General features: G+C 42.4%; 1 protein-coding gene across 1 annotated transcript in view; it reads left to right on the forward strand.

The window, feature by feature from the left end:
* Foxo1 (forkhead box O1) overlaps nucleotides 1-19,644 on the forward strand; it is an 80,682-nt gene that overhangs the window by 56,033 nt on the left and 5,005 nt on the right. The window lies entirely within an intron of this gene.

The following is a 19,644-nucleotide window of genomic DNA, read 5'->3' on the forward strand; positions in this document are numbered from 1 at the left end:
TAGATGCTTTGGTTTGCTGATTATGAAGGAGGTTAATAGCCATTTTTCTTTTCTTGATATTTGATGGACAAGAGAAGCATGAGGTTATGAGTTGTTTCACTTGAGACACATCTTGGCAGTGTTCAGGTTCAGGCAAAGAAGCTAAGCTTGCTAAAGAAAATAGACAGGGCTGTTTTACAGACACACCTGACCTTGGTGAGCTCACAGTTGAGGGAATTGTATTTGGCAGTTTGAGGCATACCCTATCATTTGGAAACGATGGGAAATGAGCTCTTCTGTGTTTTTCCGTATATAGCTTTTATAGTTTAAGTGAATATATACTTAAGTGAAAGATCCCATTTTGCTGAACCTTTTGTTAATTGTTCAGTTCTCAGTATCCCCAGATATCCATGATATGTGCTCTGCATTCTATAGTGTGAAAATAATCTCTATCTAGAAAAGGTTACTGTTTTGGTTTTCAGATGGAAGACCCCTGTGGCTTGCCCTGGGTAGACCCTCAAGTCTCACAGAGGCTGTGACTGCTCTTTAGTGAGATAGGTTTGTAGTAGGTGTCTCTGTAAGTGAAGATTTTTGTTCCATTTGTGTTTCCAGAACATTTGGTAGAAGCTGCAAGGGAATGGAGGGAGAGCTCTCTACCTCTTGGTTGGCAAAAAGAACCAATGCAGAATTGCTATGAGATAAACAGCTGATTCCTTTGTTGAAAGTGGTTCTTTCTGCAAGCTTGGGAGGAGGCAACATACCTTGGGCCATTCTCATGATCTTCATGGCTAATAGCAGCTCTTCTCTCGGGTATGGATTTTGGTGGTGGTGGTGGGGGGGTAGGTACAAAACGGCATCTTTTTTAAAATGACTCCTCAACCCAGGATAATACAGCTTTGGAGAGAGACAAATGAAATGATCTACTTTTTGTTTGTTTTTGTTTTTGAGAGTAGAAGATTAAGTTCTTGTAGCCAGTTTGGCTAATATGGACTTTTGCTTCTCATTTTTATATCTTCCTGTGGATAATCAAAACTTCATTGCCTAATGTCTTCCTTTAGCTGTGGTCTCTTTCGCGGTTTTCTTTATTCACATCCCTTTCCAGGCAGAGGTTGGACAGGTACACATGCTTTCTAAAAAAGAAGGGGGCAGAAGAAAGTGTGGAATAATAAGCCCTTCTGACTGGAGTCATCCTTTAACATTGGTGCAGTGGGTGGAGTTATTCTTAGAGTCCCAGTTTGAAGATGGCTGTGCAGAAACCCATCTGTACTGCTGGTTGCCAACATTTCTGGTACAAATATTGTCATTTGCTCTTGAGGCAATCTGCTATTTCAGTCCTAGATTCAGTTTTATAATATGCTGAGCAAAATAGCAGAGAAAAAATATCTTAAGTGGTAGTATAATCTTCAGTTTAAAAACACACAGCAATGTTTCCAGTAGAGAATTGTTTGGTGTAGCTCCTTAACTCAGCTGTAAGGGTAATCGAAATTCATTTCTTCATGCATGGCTGAGGCCTGGCTCCCTTGTCCTGGCTGCACATCAGTAAGTACTGAAAGGAATGGTAGGTAGTGTTTGTGCAGATTAAATGTTTACGTGGTATTTTTTAAAGATGTACTGTGTGTGTAACATGCCATGCTCATTTTGCTGAAAACAGGAATGTACTCAGAAAGTATTTGGTATATAAGTCGACTTTACATTACAAATAATGAAGTAGACAAAGCAGGCCACTTTGTAAAGAAAAATACATCTATCTGTACAGTTCAGTTTCGGAAGCCAAAACATGCATGTTAAAGGTGAGGGGCATTCCTCTTGCTGCTTCCATTGTGCTGAAGCATGAGTATGTTTATCACTACGTGTTCCTTCTCTTGGACACCAGGAGTCCATCTGTGCCAGTGGCCTGGTCAGTCTGTTCAGATGCCCAGCTCTGAGCACTCCGGTCTGTGTGTCACTCTCTTAACACCTACTAAATAGGTGTTGGGGGTTAAGCTCCTGTATGAGTTTGAGGTACAAGCCATATGTGAACAGTAGCCATAGCTCCTGGTTACAGAAACTGTCAAATGTAATGTTATAAAACCTCCTACTGGTGTCTTTCACTGTCCCAGGCCTTGAAAGTTACAACTTTATTGAGGTTGTTAAACATCTTGGTGGAGATTTGCATAGAGCAGTTGATTGGTTACTGGATGTAGTGGGGTCTCTAGAAATGGTGAGCTTGAAGTTTTGTACCATTTTATTGGACCTTTGTCATGGAGCTTTTTAGAGGGAGAAAGCATATCCTGTAGGAAGTAGTATGTTTCCTTTTGTTTCTGGCTTTTTCATCTGGCTCCCAGCCTGATGCATAGTGAGAACTTGTCTTACAGTGTGACTCCGTGTACATATGCATACGATACCAGCGCCTTACAAAATAATATTATACTTACCCATTAATGGGAAATATACTTGCTCTGTATTAATCCATGTAAAAAGTTGCTGGCCCTGACTCTCAAAGTTGATTTTTACTACTTTATGGATTGTGATCTAGGGTTTTAGCCTGGGGCAATCCACATTTTTCTAAGACTTTCAAGTCTTGGCAACATCCCTGAAGTCAGGGAAGAGGTAAATGCATCTCCATATATGGAAGATTTGTCTGGGATAGAAATGGGGGTGGAGCACAGTCTACTCGAAGACAACTGAGGACTTAGGTAGTTACATCACTAGTCTCTGAAATTGGTCTAAGCATGAAACTAGTTAAAATTAAACAGTGAACCAAACAGCTCTGAAAGACAGCTTTAAGTCCCAAGTGACAGACTAAACATGATAGAGTTTGACACTTAAATGTACTCAGCTGTTGAAGGTGGGCAGCTGCTGTTGGTTAGGCCACTTTCCTCACAGGCTCAGGCTCCTGGGACCCCATAGCCAGCTGTCTTCAGAAGCTTCCATCTCAAGAAAGTTAATTGCAGTTTTCCTCAAATATAAATTCCACCCTTAACCTGACGTTGGCTGGGTTGGAAGAAGTATAAATAACTTTTGTTGGTGGTGTTAGTATTGGATTTAAAAGAAAAAAAATGACTCCTTAACGGTTTTCTATATTGTGCAGGCGTGACTTGTGATTGGCTGGGGTAGGACGGACTCTGAAGAGCTTTCTTCCATGGGGGTGGGGTGAGGACCTAACTTCTGCTGTTGTGAAGTCAGCTCAGTGCTTTCAAAGGAAATATTGAATATTAAAAGGGAAAGCGGGGAAAGAAAATTCTAGGAAATTGAAAGGTGAGGTTGACATTCCACATTCATTAATTCTCCTTCTGAAAAAAAAAAAAGATGACTTCAGAATTGGTTCCAGAATTAACTGGCTTTCTGTCCAGAGCCTCATGGTTATATTTTGAGAATAATATCCTTTTTAAACACCTAGAAAATTGCCTTATATTATTTGATACTAAATAGTGCTAACCTTGTGTTTCTCAGTTTCTCAGAGTTGACAGCCATGTGTTTAGGCCTTAAGAATATTCTGGAATTTTACTCTGTTCTCGTTGAAGCGCAGTCTATATGGAATAACATGGTTGAGCTGAAAAAAATCTTGGACATGAAGCTGGTCTCAACATTGACAGGCCTGATTGATGTTTAGAACAGATTCTGGGCCTCACTCCACACCAATTGAGTACTAGTCTCGGAATGTTTGTGAAGCTTTCCAACCATTGCCCTGACTGGCCACCACTCATTTTCAAGTTGAGGAAAAGGAAATTGGATTTATTGTGTTGGATTGTTGGGCTTATGAGTAGCGGGAGGAAAAACTCAAAGTCTGATGGGAAATGGGGTAAGGGTCAAGCTCAGCAATCCCTGGGTGAGGCCTGGTCAGATGGCATTTATGTTGCGGGTACTGTGTAGGTGAGTCTGAGCAGGGTCCTCCCCAACCTGATGGTTTGTGTGTGCTTTGTAGTGTCACAATCTTTGGTGAATGTGCTTCAACTCTGTTTGCCTTTGTCAGCTTCATAAAGTACAGGGGCAGCTAGAGCTCCGCCTCTCAGCGTGTGAAGTACTCCAAACATCTAGAAGGGCTCACAGACTTAGATAATTAGGTCCCACATCTGCCTCCAAGTTCTCACAGATACCACTGGTCCTCCTGTAGTCTTCTTACCTCTCCAGAAGCAGCCACTGAGTCAGAGCTGGGGTCATGAGGATGCTTGGGGATGCTTTCTGAAGCCCACGAAATGGCTAAGCTGACAGGTGTGTGCCCGTAAGTCCGTGTAAGACTGCCCACCCCCTTTTTAACTCAAAGATGTTAGTTAATACAAGTCTCAGTCAATAATTCAGTTTTTTTAAAAAAATATCAGTATTATAGTTGTGAAATTTGTCCGTGGACATGACCTGGTCCTGAAGTCAACACTAACATCAGGAAGTCAAAGCTGTACAGCTTGAAAACCTTTCAGATTGCTGTGTGGGGAAAAGGTCACAGAAGGCAGAAAGATGCAAGTAGGCAGGAGCGGTTTTGTTGCATTTTTAGTATAGAACATTGACATTTGTGAGAAAATTATTAGTTGAATAGTTCAGTGTTACTTAAGAAATTATAATTCACTAAGATTAGTTTCCATTTACTGTAGGTATAGTTGCTACACTCTAGTCCAAGCAGGTGAAAGTTAAGATATGTAGCATCAAACTGGAAGCAGATGGGGGATAATTAAAGTTCTGTTCGTGATAAAAGGATGACTGATCAAAGAACAGCTGTTTTCCTGGTTTGAACACAAATTCATGCTATTGTATAAGGGTAGCCCCCTGCAAGTCCTCCTGTTGCTCGGAGGTCAAGGCCTGTGTCTCAGCAACAAGTGGGAAGGCTGTGTGGCTACTGAGCTCACTGTGTGACTTTGACGCATTCTCTTCAGGGCTCATAGGGGGAAGGGATCACAGCCCATGATTTCTAGTGACACGTTAGTGTGTTCTGGCACCTTATACACTACCCAGAAAAGATGGTGGTCTTTTCTGTACCCTCCAAGAGGGGGTCCATGGATTTAGTTTTGTGTTTTTATTTGTTCCAGTCTTCTCTTCTAGTGGGACTAAAAATGTTGGTGTCCTGACCTAACCTAAGGCCCGTGTTTACCTAACCAGGCAGCTTGTGATCGTGTGTGAGGTGTGTGCCCAGTGGGGCGCTGACATCTTCGGAGCTTCTGCACTCCTGCTCTTCCTCTGCCTGGTTGCACTGTCGTCTTTACTGCTAACGGTGGCCGCATAAGCACAGAGAATAAGGGCCCTGTGTTTATTCTGTTGGACTGTGTGCCGGTACTGGGTTCTCTCCTCAGGTGAGAGACACAAGGAGGTGACATGAACTGAGTAGATGTTTGCCTTGCTTGGAATGAGGTGCTAGCCTCCGGTTTGAAATTTTGCGCCAGTGCTGTGTAATATCTGTGTTGTAATAAATGTGTTGTAGGATCATTTCATTTTGCACTTGGGGACATGGAAGCCGTCACTCACCTGGGTCTAAGTTTATCTGATATTTGTGGGAAAAAAGCTGTTAATCTACCCAAGCTTGGTGTAAAATTCTCCTTGCCCAGGTTAAGTTCTCTTGTTTCTTAGAAAAGTAAAAATCTATATGCAAAGTGCAACTTTTTGCTTGGTGATGCATGCAAATGTTCATAATTGCTTTTATGCATGTACAAATCTATTAGTGTGTTTCTATTTGATAGAAACTCTTCTGTGAATGAAAGACTGGGGAAAGGGCATAGGTTTGTTTGTTTCTTTCTACAATATAGTTTATTCTGTCTATGAAAGTTACTCCTCCTTTCACAACTGCAGAACAAACAGTATACACAGATGTAAACTAGATATTGAAAATTCTCAGGACATTCACTGTCCAGAGGGAGTGTCTTTTGTAAGGCAGGAGAGGAATGTGCTGGAGAAGGTAGTTACAAGTAGAAGGACAGACATGATCTAGATGCATTGTGTAACTTTATGTAGATGGCAAACAATAAGTTAAAGTATGTTTTTAAATGGTTTGGGTCAGGGAGATGGCTCAGTGAAGGCACCTGTCACCTTGTCTGACCTGAGTTGGATTGCCAAGATCCACATATTGGTAAGAGAAACCTGACTCCCACAAATTGCTCTTTGACCTACATCTCCATGCTTGTCCTAGCAAGCATGTGCCAGATATATTTAATTTTTAAATTTAATTTTAAGTAATAGTAAATAATTAACTACAAATAATTGACTTATCAAAACCTTAACAATTGTAATAAAGAATTTTATTTTACTTAAAAATAGAGGAATCTAAAATGGCTGAAAAACACTTAAGGAAATGTTCAACATCCTTAGTCATTAGAGAACTACAAATCAAAACAACTCTGAGATTCCATCTTACATCTGTAAGAATAATCAAGATCAAAAACACTGATGACAACTTATGCTGGAGAGGTTGTGGGGTAAAGGGAGCACTCCTGCATTGCTGATGGGAGTGGAAGCTGGTACAGCCCCTTTGGATGTCAGTGTGGCGAGTTCTCAGAAAATTAGGAAACAACCTTCCTCAAGACCCAGTAATACCACTTTTGGGTATATATCCAAAGGATGCTCAATCATGCCACAAGGACATGTGCTCAACTGTGTTCATAGCAGTTTTGTTTGTCATAGCCAGAACCTGGAAACAACCTAAATGCCCCTCGATCGAAGAATGGATAAGAAAAATGTGGTACATTTACACAATGGAGTACTACAGAGCAAAAAATAATAATAATAATAATAACAGCATTTGAATTTTGCAGGCAAATGGATGGAGCTAGAAAACATCATTTTGAGCAAGGTAACCCAGACACAGAAAGACAATTATCACATGCACTCACTCATAAGTGGTTTTTAAACATAAAGCAAAGAAAATCAGCCTACAAATCACAATCCCAGAGAACCTAGACAACAATGAGGACCCTAAGAGAGACATACATAGATCTAATCTATATGGGAAGCAGAAAAGGACAAGATCTCCCTAGTAAATTGGGAGCATGGGGACCTTGGGAGAGTGTTAAAAGGGGGGAGGGGAGAGATAGGGAGGGGAACAGAGAAAAATGTAGAGCTCAATGAAAATTAATAAAATAAATGAGTGGCCTACAGTAGAGATGTCAAAGATGTCATGGTTGATGCCCACTGTCAAATGTATAGAAACTATTTTTGTCCAATGAGTTCTCATCATTGATAAGGAAAGCCTGTTTGGGTTCCTTTCTTCTGGGCTCAGTTCCCATGACCCCAGAACCCATCACTTAGCTCATAACATTTCTTTGAGTATAATTGTAGCTATGACTGTTTTATTTGTGCCAGATGTCTTAAGATTCTTTCTCTCATCCTGTCTTTTCAGCCAGTCACCTGCTGTCTCTTCCTGCTGTTACTTTCCATATATGACTTACCTTCCTTTATCTCACTTGAATGCTTTAACTTAAGCATTCAAAGAGGTAGGAGAAGTTTGATCCATTTTTCTGTTAAAGAAACTGTTATTAGCTTACTTTCTGGTGTTTGTGGAAGGGAGGCTGACTACAGGAGCTGCTTAATACTGAGGGACTGAGTGGCTTGCAGCAGCTGGTTCTTTGTCTGCTAAGGACAAGTAGGCAGTACTCTCCCGTTTCTACTATCAGGGCCCACAAGGCTTCCTAGGTACCTAGGTCAGGTGTGCTCTTTGCTAAGAGACATGAGCAGTTCTGAAGCTTTCAACTCAAGTGCCCTTTCTACCCCGAGCATACTTACACCTCATAGATGCCTTTGAAGCGGTTGCATCTGTTACAGCTCACACCACTGTGAGGCAGTTAAGACATATTCTAGGCAAGAAAGCAAAAGGCAGAGGCAGGTGGATCTCTGTTAGTTCAAAGTCAGCCTGGTCCACAGAGATTGTTCCAGGACACAGCTCCAAAGCTATAGAGAAACCCTGTCTTGAAAAACCAAATAAATAAATAAATCAGGGTTAGATCTCATAAAACACTTAGATTGGTTATGAATATAATGAGTCCTATTATATTTTCAGATACATACATAATGTATTTATCATAATTTCCCATAGGCTTAGGTCTTCTACCCCTCAATTACCATCTTTCTGTTAGATGAGTTTTTCCCAAAATGTGTGCTGCTGTACGTTAGTTTGTAATAGGGTAGGCCGAGAGGAAACATGCTGTACTATGTGGTTGTACTTACACACACATGCAGCTTATTAACCTGTCTGTCCTCTGTGCCTACGTAGCAGAAAACCTAATTTAATAGTGGAGTTTCATTTTCTTTACTTGGTATATAAATTAGCACAAAGTAATGTATTTAAAAAAAGAAACGTGTAGTATTGAGTCCTTGTTTAAGTCTATGCCTCAAATAGACTTACTCAAATGAAGTTGTCTCACCACAAAGGAACCATTGTTTGTGAAGCACACATTGAAGAATGCCTTGTTAGACCATGGTGTGCTGCTGTGTTGGAAGTAACCTGGAAGTGCTGGAGGAGAAGGAGATCTCTCCTGATGAATAAAGAAAAAGTGCTCTCTGGGAATCCAGAGGATACATTTACATAGTGGCTGCTTGGAGCTGTTGTGTCAATGAAAACAAACCTGGAGGTCTGGTATGTTGTACCAAAGAGGAACTTAAATAGAGTGCCCAAAAGGTATCAGTCTGCACAATCAACATTCTAGAACCGTTTCTATCAGGTGTGTTAGGTAAAGATGCGCACACTGTAGCCTGACACTTAACAGGCTGTGGTCCTGTACTTAGTAGGCGGTCTGGACTCAGAACAAGATGGATCGTGTGCACTTGGGGCAGCATTTGCTGAAGCGCATTCTCCCACATACCATTATCACTACTGCCGCCTTTTAAGAAATACCAATATTGTCTTGTCCTTTAATGGGGAGTTGCAGGGAAGATGGTGAAGGAATGTGTGCTATGGCACACATGGAGGTCAGAGGACAACTTTCAGGAGTCAGTTCTTTCCTCTGCCTTTACATCTTGAAGTCAGGTTTCTTTAAACCAAACAGAAATGATGCTACTTGCCATTAAAGTCACAGACCAAGGTGGCAAATACAGAATCTTACATCATCAGTCCACCATTCCTGTTTCCCAGGACCAACTTTTTTCTCAGCCAGTTGAAGTTGTTCCAATTTGTGTGGTTTACAAGTTCACAGGTTCTTTAAATCCAGGAGATGGAAAGTTGTAGATTTTAATTTGTTGTTTTATAAGAAAGGGTCATATGCTGTAGTCCAGACTGGTGTGAGATTCTCAGAAATCAATCGTCTGCCAAGGCCGGCCCAGTATTAGCATTGCATATGCACCAGCACTCCAGCTAACACCTGGACTGACGGGGATGAGTGCTCCTTCCTCAGCTACCCAACTATCCCGGGAGCTGACCTATATTTGCCGAATAGTTGAGCTGTTTGTTGACGTCTCTTTGTTTGATAGTAACTGTGCCTTTTAGGTGTGGCTGAAAGTTGCACAGTGCTCAGCTGCTTTGTGGAAGACTGGAAGGAATGATGTCACAGGCCAGGGTTCCTCTGGTGGAAGAAGGAATGTGGGCGGGGTCCTCTGATCACCTGCTTTTACAGTTGAGTTCAGATGGGAGTAATCATTAGCCCTTTAAAATGATGTTTTGGGGGCGGGGGCTGGAGAGATGAATCAGTGGTTAAGAGCACTGACTGCTTTTCCGGAGGTTCTGAGTTCAATTCCCAGCAACCACATGGTGGCTTAAATCCATCTGTAGTGAGATCTTTGTACCCTCTCCTGGCCTGCAGGCATACATGCAAAGAGAACACTGTTAGCATAATAAAAACAAATTTTTAAGAAATGTTTTTTGGGGAAGTTTAGATCTCGTGTCTGGGAGTGGGAGGTTTGGAGGTGGCTGCAGCATTTCATTTCACAAGAGTACGTTAGGGAACTAATCAGAGTCCATCTCAGTCGAGACACAGTGGTCCAGGTCAGCCATGCTTTTCATGAACCTGCCAGACAAAGCTTTTTATTTGTCAGTTTGTCTGTGTTCGTGACCGAGTCATTGTTGCCTTGTAAGGCGTCATTTCCCCTTGATTTCCTTTAAGCTGTTCAAAAACACCTGGAAGATTTGGTTGACCTCAAGAAACATAGATAAACCATCAAAATAGAAGAATTGAGTTTGCGTGTTGCCAGATGTTGAGAATGTTGAATAAAATGTTTAAAAACAGACTTCATGGAGGGAGGCTTTTAAATTTGTTTTCAACAAATAGTTCCCACTCCAGTATTTTACCATCTTAGATTCTAGGGTCAGTAGTCTCCTAAATCAGAAGACGAGAGGATGCTTTTCAGAGTAGGGAAGAATCATACAAAGACAACTTGGAGGAACTTAACTCAGTAACACTGAACACTGTGGAGTAAAACAGCACGGAGTACTTTAAAGTGTACTACCACTAAGGATCAGGTGGTGTGGAACTTCATGCCTTGTCCCTGGCTGGGGTCATCTGTGTGTGGCACCTGCCATGGAGTATGGTTGATATAGCCAGTGACATTCCATAATCTTGTACTCTTAATTTATGATGATAATACCAACTTTTTCAAAGAAGACACTTTTCAAGCTATAAAGCTAAAGGTCACATATAAGAAAACTTGCCCCGGTGGTGAGACTTGCAGGGGTGCCCCCACAGTGCTGCAGGTGGATCCTCTGTACGGTTCATCCTCCTTGACTTCTCTGACTTTGACAGCCCTGGGTCATCTGTACCTGGCCCTAGGGCATACCATAGGAAGAGTCTTTCCAGTCTTCACTCCTCAGAATGTCCTGGGGTGAGCACCTAAAGCACCTTTCTCCCTCCCTGGAGCTGATATGCTTGACCTGCTGCACCTCGAGTTGCTCCTTTTGTGTTTTAGTTGTGCTCTCTCTCAGAGGTAGAACTGCACTCACAGCGTGGTTGTTGACTGCGGGGCAGAAACAAGGTCTAAGAAAGAAGAAGCAAAACTGTGACTGGGAGGCATGGCTTTCAGGTGGGCGCTGGAGAATTTGAGGGGTCATGGTGCCTGATGGTCTTCAGGAACCTTAATAGAACAGCATCGTAGAAACATTTGTCTGCAGATAGGGCTGCTAAGGTAGCAGCAGCTCTGGGGAGACTGTCTTCCGAAGGAAGGGTGAAGGGTGGGGCTGTTACACCAAAGGCCTACTGGCCCTCTTGTCAGTGGGAAGTCTGGGAACAACCTGGCTTGGGCATGTGATGGGACTTTACTTAGTGATGGTCCTGTAGTTCTGTTAATGTTGGGTCAGCCAGCGCAATATTTCGGTATCTAATTAGAGACAAATATTAGGAATTTGGGGTGAAGGTATTATTACCCCAGCAGTGACTACTTAGCAAGCATGAGCCTTTATTGCCAGAATAGACAAGCTAGTGACAAGGTTCTCTATAAGCTTCGCAAGAAACTATTATATTACAAAGAATGTGCAGTTCTTCATTATACTTGTATATGTTAGAGGAATAAATGCTGTAACTCTAGCAAAGTTTACTTTAGTCTTTAAACTTTTGAAAATCCTTAAAGTTGATCTAAACGTCTACTCTGCACTTACTTTTATATTCAATTAAAGTTCTTTATCAGGAGGAAATAGGTCCTAATGTGCTACTTTGTTTAGATTTTTATTTTGTTTTTTAATTCTTGTAGCCAAATAGATAAAGTACTTAATTACATTTTAATGCTGTGTGTTTATAGAACCATTTTAGATTAAGAAAAAAATGGTATGGCCTGTAAAATAGACAAAGATTTTCATTAGGAAACAGCAGAATCACTTTACCAGCAAATGAGATTCCTCTTAATACTCTCCTGTGGTGGGGCCTTGTCTATTTAAACAGCTGTTTCCAAAGAGCAGCAGAAAGGGTTTGCATTGTGAGCAGTCATTTAAGGGAAGGCTTTGGGGCTAGAGAGACGCTCAGTGGTTAGGGGCACTTGCTGCTCTGACAGATGACCTGGGTTTCATTCCCAGCACCCACGTGGCAGCTCAACACCCATTAGTTAACTCCAGGATCCACCACCCCCTTCCACCCTCTATGTACCAGGCACATACACACACAGATGTACATGCAGGCAAAACACCCATATACATAAAAATTTTGTAGAAGTTTCAGAAAGGATGAGTTCTTTGGTTACCAGAGGAGGGGAATTATGGGTGAGTGCTGTGTACTTGATAATACTTGGACTCTGTGTCCCTCTGACTGAGGTTTAAGGGCTCTGGGGAACACCTGCATGGTATAAGGAAGTGGAATTAATCCCAGGAGAGTGAGCTTCCTTTTGAAACATTTGTAGATTCCTTTAAAATAATAACAATGGTAGATTATGGGAGAACAAGATTTTAGCTATATCTACCATTGGGACCTTATTAACTAAGGCAACACTGGCCTTGTTAGATTTTGTGGCATTTAGACCAGAGCCTGTAGAGTGTCAAGTAGTTTGTTCAGTGGTTGACAGAGGTTGTAGATGAGCTGTGATCAAGATAAATGGCCTGTGGTTGGGCTGGAGGGGAAGATGCATGTAAAAGAGCTGCTCTCACCTGTCTTTGGAAGCATTTCATTTTCCTTTCTCTCTTAAATCTCTGTGTGATGTGGTATCTACCTATCAAGGCATGCTTGTGATCATCAAGCTTGGATGCTGGTGTTTACCTTATTGGAGACAGGCCCTTAGTGTTCTCCTGCACATGGCCAGGGTGGCGGGCCACCAGCCTCTGTCTCTGTTCTCATCTTCCCACTGGGTTTGCAGGTGTATGTGATTCTGGGGAATTCAAACTCAGGTCCTCATGTTATACAGTAAGCACTTTACCCACCGAGTCATTTTCACAATATGAATGTTAAAAGTTTGTTTTTTCACAAAAGTAATTTCATTAATAATAGGCTGTCCTGTGGGACATAGTTAAATTTTATGGTAAAGGTGAAACACCATTTATTAAAAATTACTACTTCCAAGAATCAAAAACTTGTCAGAATTAATATTATTTGGTACATTTTCTTTTAAAAAGTCCCATTCTAGAGCACTTTTTCTTAAATAGTAAATGAGATTTTAGTATGGAATAGATTTGTTGACTAACGAGCTGGTAAGCCATGGACTTCTTTATTTCTTGTTCCAGAGCTTTGTTCTCCGCTTTTTAAGGTTGTGGTACCTCTACTTTCCATCTTTGTTTCTTAATAGTTAGAACAGACCCACTCATTTGTAATTTGCCTGCAGTTCTTTGTAAGTTCTCGAATTCTCCATCCCTTCATGCTCTTAGGGGCTCTAAAAGTTTGTTCTCTGAGGTTAAATGGTCAGGGTTTTAGAATAGATGTCAAGTCCTTTGCCATGTCCCACACAGCTTGGATCCCAGAACCCTGCCTGCCTGGGGCAGCAGGGGGATGAAGAAAGGACACACATGGACACGCATACACACGCACAAGCAATGACACTGGGATCGGGTGAGGTTCTCTTAATTCTACCACTGCCAGGCCCCTGGAGCTTGAGCATGTTGAATAGGTATAGCACAGGAGGAGGGGTAACTAGTCTGGGTAGGAAGTCTCTGGAAGAACAGTCTCAGGCTGTAACATCCCCCACTCCCCAGGAGCAGGAAGCCACAGTTGATCACCTGTGCTCACACTGATCAGTGTTAGTTCATTAACACTCACGTTCAGACTTCAAGAAAACCTTTGTCATTTCTCTTCTGCCTTGCCCATATGGGTGATGATGGCTTTGCCAGTTTCTTTTTGTAGTAATAGGAGCAGCGGGGCTATGTCCCGCCACCCAGCCACCCGCACGGCTAGCTTTATACCCGAAATAATTACACTGAAACTGTATTCTTTTAAACACCGCCTGGCCCATTAGTTCCAGCCTCTTATTGGCTAGCTCTTACATATTAATCTAACCCATTTCTAATCATCTGTGTAGCCCACGAGGTGGCTTACCAGGGAAGATCTTAACCTGCATCTGCCTGGAGTGGGAGAATCATGGCGACTCTGAGCTTACTTCCTCTTCCTCCCAGCATTCTGTTCTGTTTACTCCTCCCACCTATGTTTTAACCTATGGGGCCAAGCAGTTTCTTTATTACTTAACCAATGACCTTCCTCCATCATCTTTTGGAGTCCTTGACAGGCTGTGCTCATGTTGAAATACACATTTAGTCAGGATTTTACTAATTCAGGGCTTCCTGTGCTCCCTACAATCCCCACCCCCTTCCCTATTTCTTAAATATTCAGGATGAATCTTCAGCCTTCATCAAGGGCTTAATGCTTCTCACTAGGCTATAAAGATGGTAAGGGGGGGCATAACAGTAACTATAGCAACGAAAACAAAAGGAATGTTTTACAGGTGAAAGGAATTAAAGACCCAAAGCTCATCAGTGATTGTTTTTGTAATATTCGCAAGAGAGATAATCTTTTGTATTTTAGGGTGTGTCGATACAATTGCACCATAATATCCTTGCTATCATTATTGAATCTAGTCAACCAGAAGATGGGCCCAAATCATTTTACAGTTTTATCTGGTTTTATTTGAAGGAGCCTTATTCACACATACTTACTGTATATCCATGTGATAAATTAAATGATAAGTTGTAGGGCTATAGATCACCCTGAATAATTGAATGGAGCCCACTAGGACTCCAGGTGATTAGAGCGGTACCCATCATAGGAAAGGGAATCATTAATATAAATAGGTGTAGAAGAACGTGACCAAGCTCTACACGACCGGATTTGTCTCTAGAGTATGATTAGCAGACATCTCAGAAATAGAACTGTTGAGTTGTTTCCCAGGTCGCTTCACTTTGGGGAGGATGTAAGCATACCCTTTCTTCCACATTAGCGTGGGACGGCTCAAGCCATTTTCTGTCCCATCTTTCCTTTAGTACCTTAGGTTTCACTCCTGGGGAGCAGTGATGTTGTTTGACAGTGAGGCCATCTTCTGTACAGCTTAAATTTTTTAATGTAAATGAGGCCTTGTTTAGAGAATTGGTAGGGATAGAGAATTCTCAGAGAAAGAACTTGCCATTTCCCATGGGCCAATTGGTTTTGGCCATCCCCGTGTCAAAGTACACATTGACCCAGGAATTCACTCGTGCAGGATTTACTCTATTCCACTCTGTACAGACCTTTGCAGTACAGACATTTTTAAGAAGCCAGAAGTTACCGTCCACAGTTGTGGTAGGTACCGTAAAGTAATCCTAAGGATCCGTATTTGAGGAAAAGAGTAATTTTCATAGTTACTATCTCAGTTATGATCTTTGATTTGTCAACTAGCCTATCTTCCCTTTCCTGGAGCAATCTTGTTGGCATTCTGATATAAGCTGCCAAAGACACCAAAATATGCTAAACACTACTAGAATTAAATCTACAATCTTTGTAAGGAGGAGAAAAACCCAAGGATTGCAGTTCAGCTGTGAGGACAGGGAAACAAGCCTGAGGAAGCCTGTTAAACAGGAAGTTTGTGATGAATGACTTAATCAAGTTGGAACCATTCGTGATGGCTTAAAAATTCCTGTTTATATATTCCTTTACTTCCTATAACAAAGTAGCCAGTTTATTTCCCTCACTTTGTATAAAGTGATATTTCAAGCTCTTTCTATGCACACTAGCGCACTCTGATATATATATATATACGTATATATATATATATACGCATATATATATATACGTATATATATATATATATTACAGGTAGTCTTCTGATCGCCATGGCTACCACCAGATGTTAAGAGCCAGTGTTCACTGAAACCACTGACTGATTCGGGGTTGCCTAGTCCAGATTAATTTTAGGGCCAGCACCTCTGGTTCTACCTCATCAGGCATTCCCCAAATGCAGGAGGCTTCCCACGATACCCATGAGTCCCCTCACCTACATGACAGCAGACTCTCCCACATCCTTTGTCGGTAGAAGACTACCTGAAAGTAGTTCTCCTTACTGTGGAATGAGTTGAGCCAGATAAAGCAGTTTAGAGGGAAATGTGAATCCACAGCAGTTTGGTAATCTCCAGTTACATCTCCTCTCATGGCCTATAAGAGGGTCACTGAGAGTGTAGACCAGGTGACTTGTGTTAGCACCTTTAACTTGTGTTAGCACTTTGAGGACCATGAGTTTGAGAGCTTTGGGATCACCAGACTAGTGCCAAGACATTTGTGTAGACAGATAATGGTTTAAGCAGTGTTCAGGTGAGGAGAGGCTCTGGGAAATGAGATCATCTTTATGGAAAGGCATGGATTAACTGTCCATAGCAAATCTTCCATTGTGACATTTTTGAGTCCAATTATGTGTACATTGTTGACAATTTATATCGATAGACATGCACATACATACACACAAACTGTTGAGCAAATGTCACATGACTTCTTTCTCATTTGCAAGCACACCAGACAATTTAAAGTCGTTTTATTAGTAACTCAGATGGGAACTCTGAATCGTGAGATTTGCTGCTTTTGGAATTTAGTTTGTTTTCACTTGGGAAGTGTAGGAAGAGACAGTGTAAGAGAGGAAGCAGGAGGAGGGGGTGGAGACTTGCTGGGTATCTGTAACGGTTGTGAACAGTAAGAAAGTTTGGAATTTAAGTGTAACTGGTACGCAGAGGGCTGGGCAATTTTTTTCAGCATAGACCTGGGTGGGGGGGCAACAAGTACTGTAGAAATGTCTAAAGACCACCATAACCTTTCTCAACACGAGTTACTATTTCCAGAAAATAATATATAAATTCCTTGTATTAGTGGGAAAAATAGATTATATGATATGTATATATAATATAAACAAGTATAAAACATATTATTCTAAAGATGCTCTTATTCCAGTAGCGTAAACTTCATTTGTTTGGATGGAGACAAGCATCTTCACATGCACTACCTTGTTTAATGGGTTGAACTGTCCTCGAGATAGAGCTGAGGGGAGTTTGCTACTCTTAGACAGTTCTTTGGAAGGCATCTGCTGGGTTGTCAAATGACTCCCTACTTGTTCCTTTCCCTTCACAAAATCTCTGGAGGGTAGCCCGTGTCTTCCTTCCTTCCTCCATCCTTTCCTGCTCTAGCAAAAACAAAGCCCCATACTATGAGCTGTCACAATCTAGGACATGAGTGGATGCCTAAGAGATAACAGCGAGACATCGCATCTTCCCTGTAATGTTTCTGGGGTGTCGGTCAACAAAGGTTTATTGAATTTATCTTCTGTGCAGAACATCTACTCAAGACTTTAATTACAAACTTAAGTTTAATCTTCTTGTGTTTAGGGACTTGGAGTCTGGTCTGTAGGGTGTAGGGAAGAATGCTCAAGAGCAGAACAGGTTGAGTGTCAGAGTCCACCAGGGCCTCTGTCTAACTTACTGCCAGAGCTTGTTGTGTCAGGCTTCCTTGGGGTGTCTTGTGCTGCATGCAGTGTTCAGCCACGCAGGTAGCACCAGGAATGTGGCTGAGACTTGAGTGTGCCCCTAAAGCTAGCAGACTGGCTAATACAGAGGAGATGGCCTGCCGTAGCCGTCTAATGGTGTCATAGAGAACCAGGGTTTGGGTGAGCGTGCTATCCGTGGTTCTCACTGTGGCAGTGTTGAGAGCACACTGTCTCAGCTCGGAGGGTTGCAGGCAGCTCAGCAGAGAATTGTGGACACAGCGCCTCCCCAACCCTGCCCCTTCTTTAATGTCCCACTGGCTGCATGAAAAACAGGAATTTATGTAACAAGCCCTGCAGAGCAAACTTTTTTCCTGTTGGGGGAAGGGGATAATTGTTGGCAAAGCTAGTGTACAGTCCTGTTGTTCAGAGTGACCTAAAATGTCCTCAGAAAAATATGTAGTATGATATTTTGATAAGTAAAGGATTGCTATGACCAGAACAAAAGCAAAAAAATAAGTCCAAGCAGTTAGTAGATACTCACCCAGAAGTTAGTGAACTGTTTTTAAACTTTTTTATTTTGAAGATTTTATTATTATTATGTCTTCTTCAGTCCTGTTGAGAATGCCCCTCCCTCACATGTGCTTGCCATGGTCTGTAGGATCGTCCTGGCCTGGGTGTTATGGAGCTTTGCCCCCCCACCCCCCCTTAGTTGCAGGCAGTCAGGAAGCTGATCTCTGGGAAGATCTCCTCCCCCATACTCCTTTGTTATTAACTAAATGTGACTGGACAGGAGTCAAGCTTCCTCTCCTCCAGAGGTTTCATCAGAGCTTATCTGTGTGCCTATTGTGTTCAGAGAATGAAATTGTCATGATGGAATATTGTGCTAATGCCCAGACTTCCAGCATGTAGACGGCATTGCAGAATGCAGGTTTACAGAGCTGGCTGCTTTCCAGCCCACCCCAGGCAGACTGCTGCTTTGAAGGAGGAATTGGGACTTTTGATCACTAGTGTTGGTGGTCGTGGCAGCCAAAGCTAACTCAGGGTGATGGGGTGGGGGAGAGGATGACAGGGAGGATTGGGGCAGCAAGGTTTTTGAAAATTACGGGATTGAGATACAACATGAAAGAAATGTATCCCTTAATCTCTCTGGGAGAGGTTTGGAGTTCAGCACCTGTCCCCTCATTAACAGGCCCTAGAGTTGGGAGAGATCCCAAGGAGGAGTATAGAATGAAGTCTGAGCAGAGAGAGAGAGACTGACTACCACCGCCACATACCTACATATCTGCCTGGCATCCCACCAGAAAGCTCCTGTTAGGCCATGCACCCTGGCAGAGCACTTGACACACAGCTGCTGTGTTGCAATCCTCGGGGGGAATGTAGTGCAGAATGCGTTTTAAGTGTGGGTTTCTAAGCTCTCTTGGGCCTCTCTCTGACTTTTGTCTTTAGAAAGTAAGGTTGCCACTACATTCCTTTTGTTTTCCTCTTCTTGTTGAGAAAAGACGTGAATGTGTCGGGGTCATGTGGAAGTCTGCCCCTGTATTGTTCTGCTCTGGCACAATGGTTGGCACATGAGCACCTTCATTCCCGGTCAACAGCATGAGGATGTGGGCATTGTGGCTGCCTTCTCGGGTGACCACAAATCTAGTTAGAGTCTTTTTGTGGTCCAAGAGGGGCCACAGAGTATTTGGGCAGCTAAGCCTTGCACTCAGTTGGCAGAGAAGGCCAAAAAGTGGGTAGCCATGTGCATAGCTCTACTCTGAAGATTGTGAGGTACCCAGAGTCCTGTTCCTGGATTTGGGATTAGCTCTCTCAGGACCTAATAGGACTGCCAGGTGAACAGTTAGCGACGGGGCTGGGGCAGAAAGCTTAAGTAATGAGCTACCTCCTTGAACTAAGTGTTTTCACTTCCCTAGGTGGGTGTCACAGGCTCCTCCAAGTTCACTTCTTCATCTAAGGACTAAGGGACTGGCCCATTTATTCCCCCATGTGTTTGCAGTTTGCACACACCTGCTGTGGGTGTGTTTCACCCCTACTGAACAGGAGCAGAGGAGTGTCACTTAGGGTGCCGTCTTCACCCTCCTTCCTCTCATGTCTCTCTGGGAAAAGTGCGCTCTTTTGTACAGGTCCTGGAGCTGGTGGTTTCCTGATCTCTGTTAGAGGAGTTCTTGAATTTAAACGTTCCATTTTATGGCAAATTAACTTTCTCAACAGAATAACTGTTTTCTTTATATTTATTTTTACTTGTCTGATACAAAGACTCAAGGTATAAATGAATTAAGGTCTTAATTATTTGTGTTTTTGTTTGTTTTTTGGAATGGGCCTTGTGAGGAAGCTCACTGGCTTCAGATTCACAATCCTCCTACCTTTTCCTCCCAAGTGCTTGCTGAATGTCTGTCTGCAATATGGTTCCCAAGCAGGGAGGGGATAGATCATGCTTTCTCTCCCCATTCT

Source organism: Microtus pennsylvanicus, chromosome 16, assembly GCF_037038515.1.
Source record: "Microtus pennsylvanicus isolate mMicPen1 chromosome 16, mMicPen1.hap1, whole genome shotgun sequence".
In the NCBI taxonomy this organism is placed as follows: Eukaryota; Metazoa; Chordata; class Mammalia; order Rodentia; family Cricetidae; genus Microtus; species Microtus pennsylvanicus.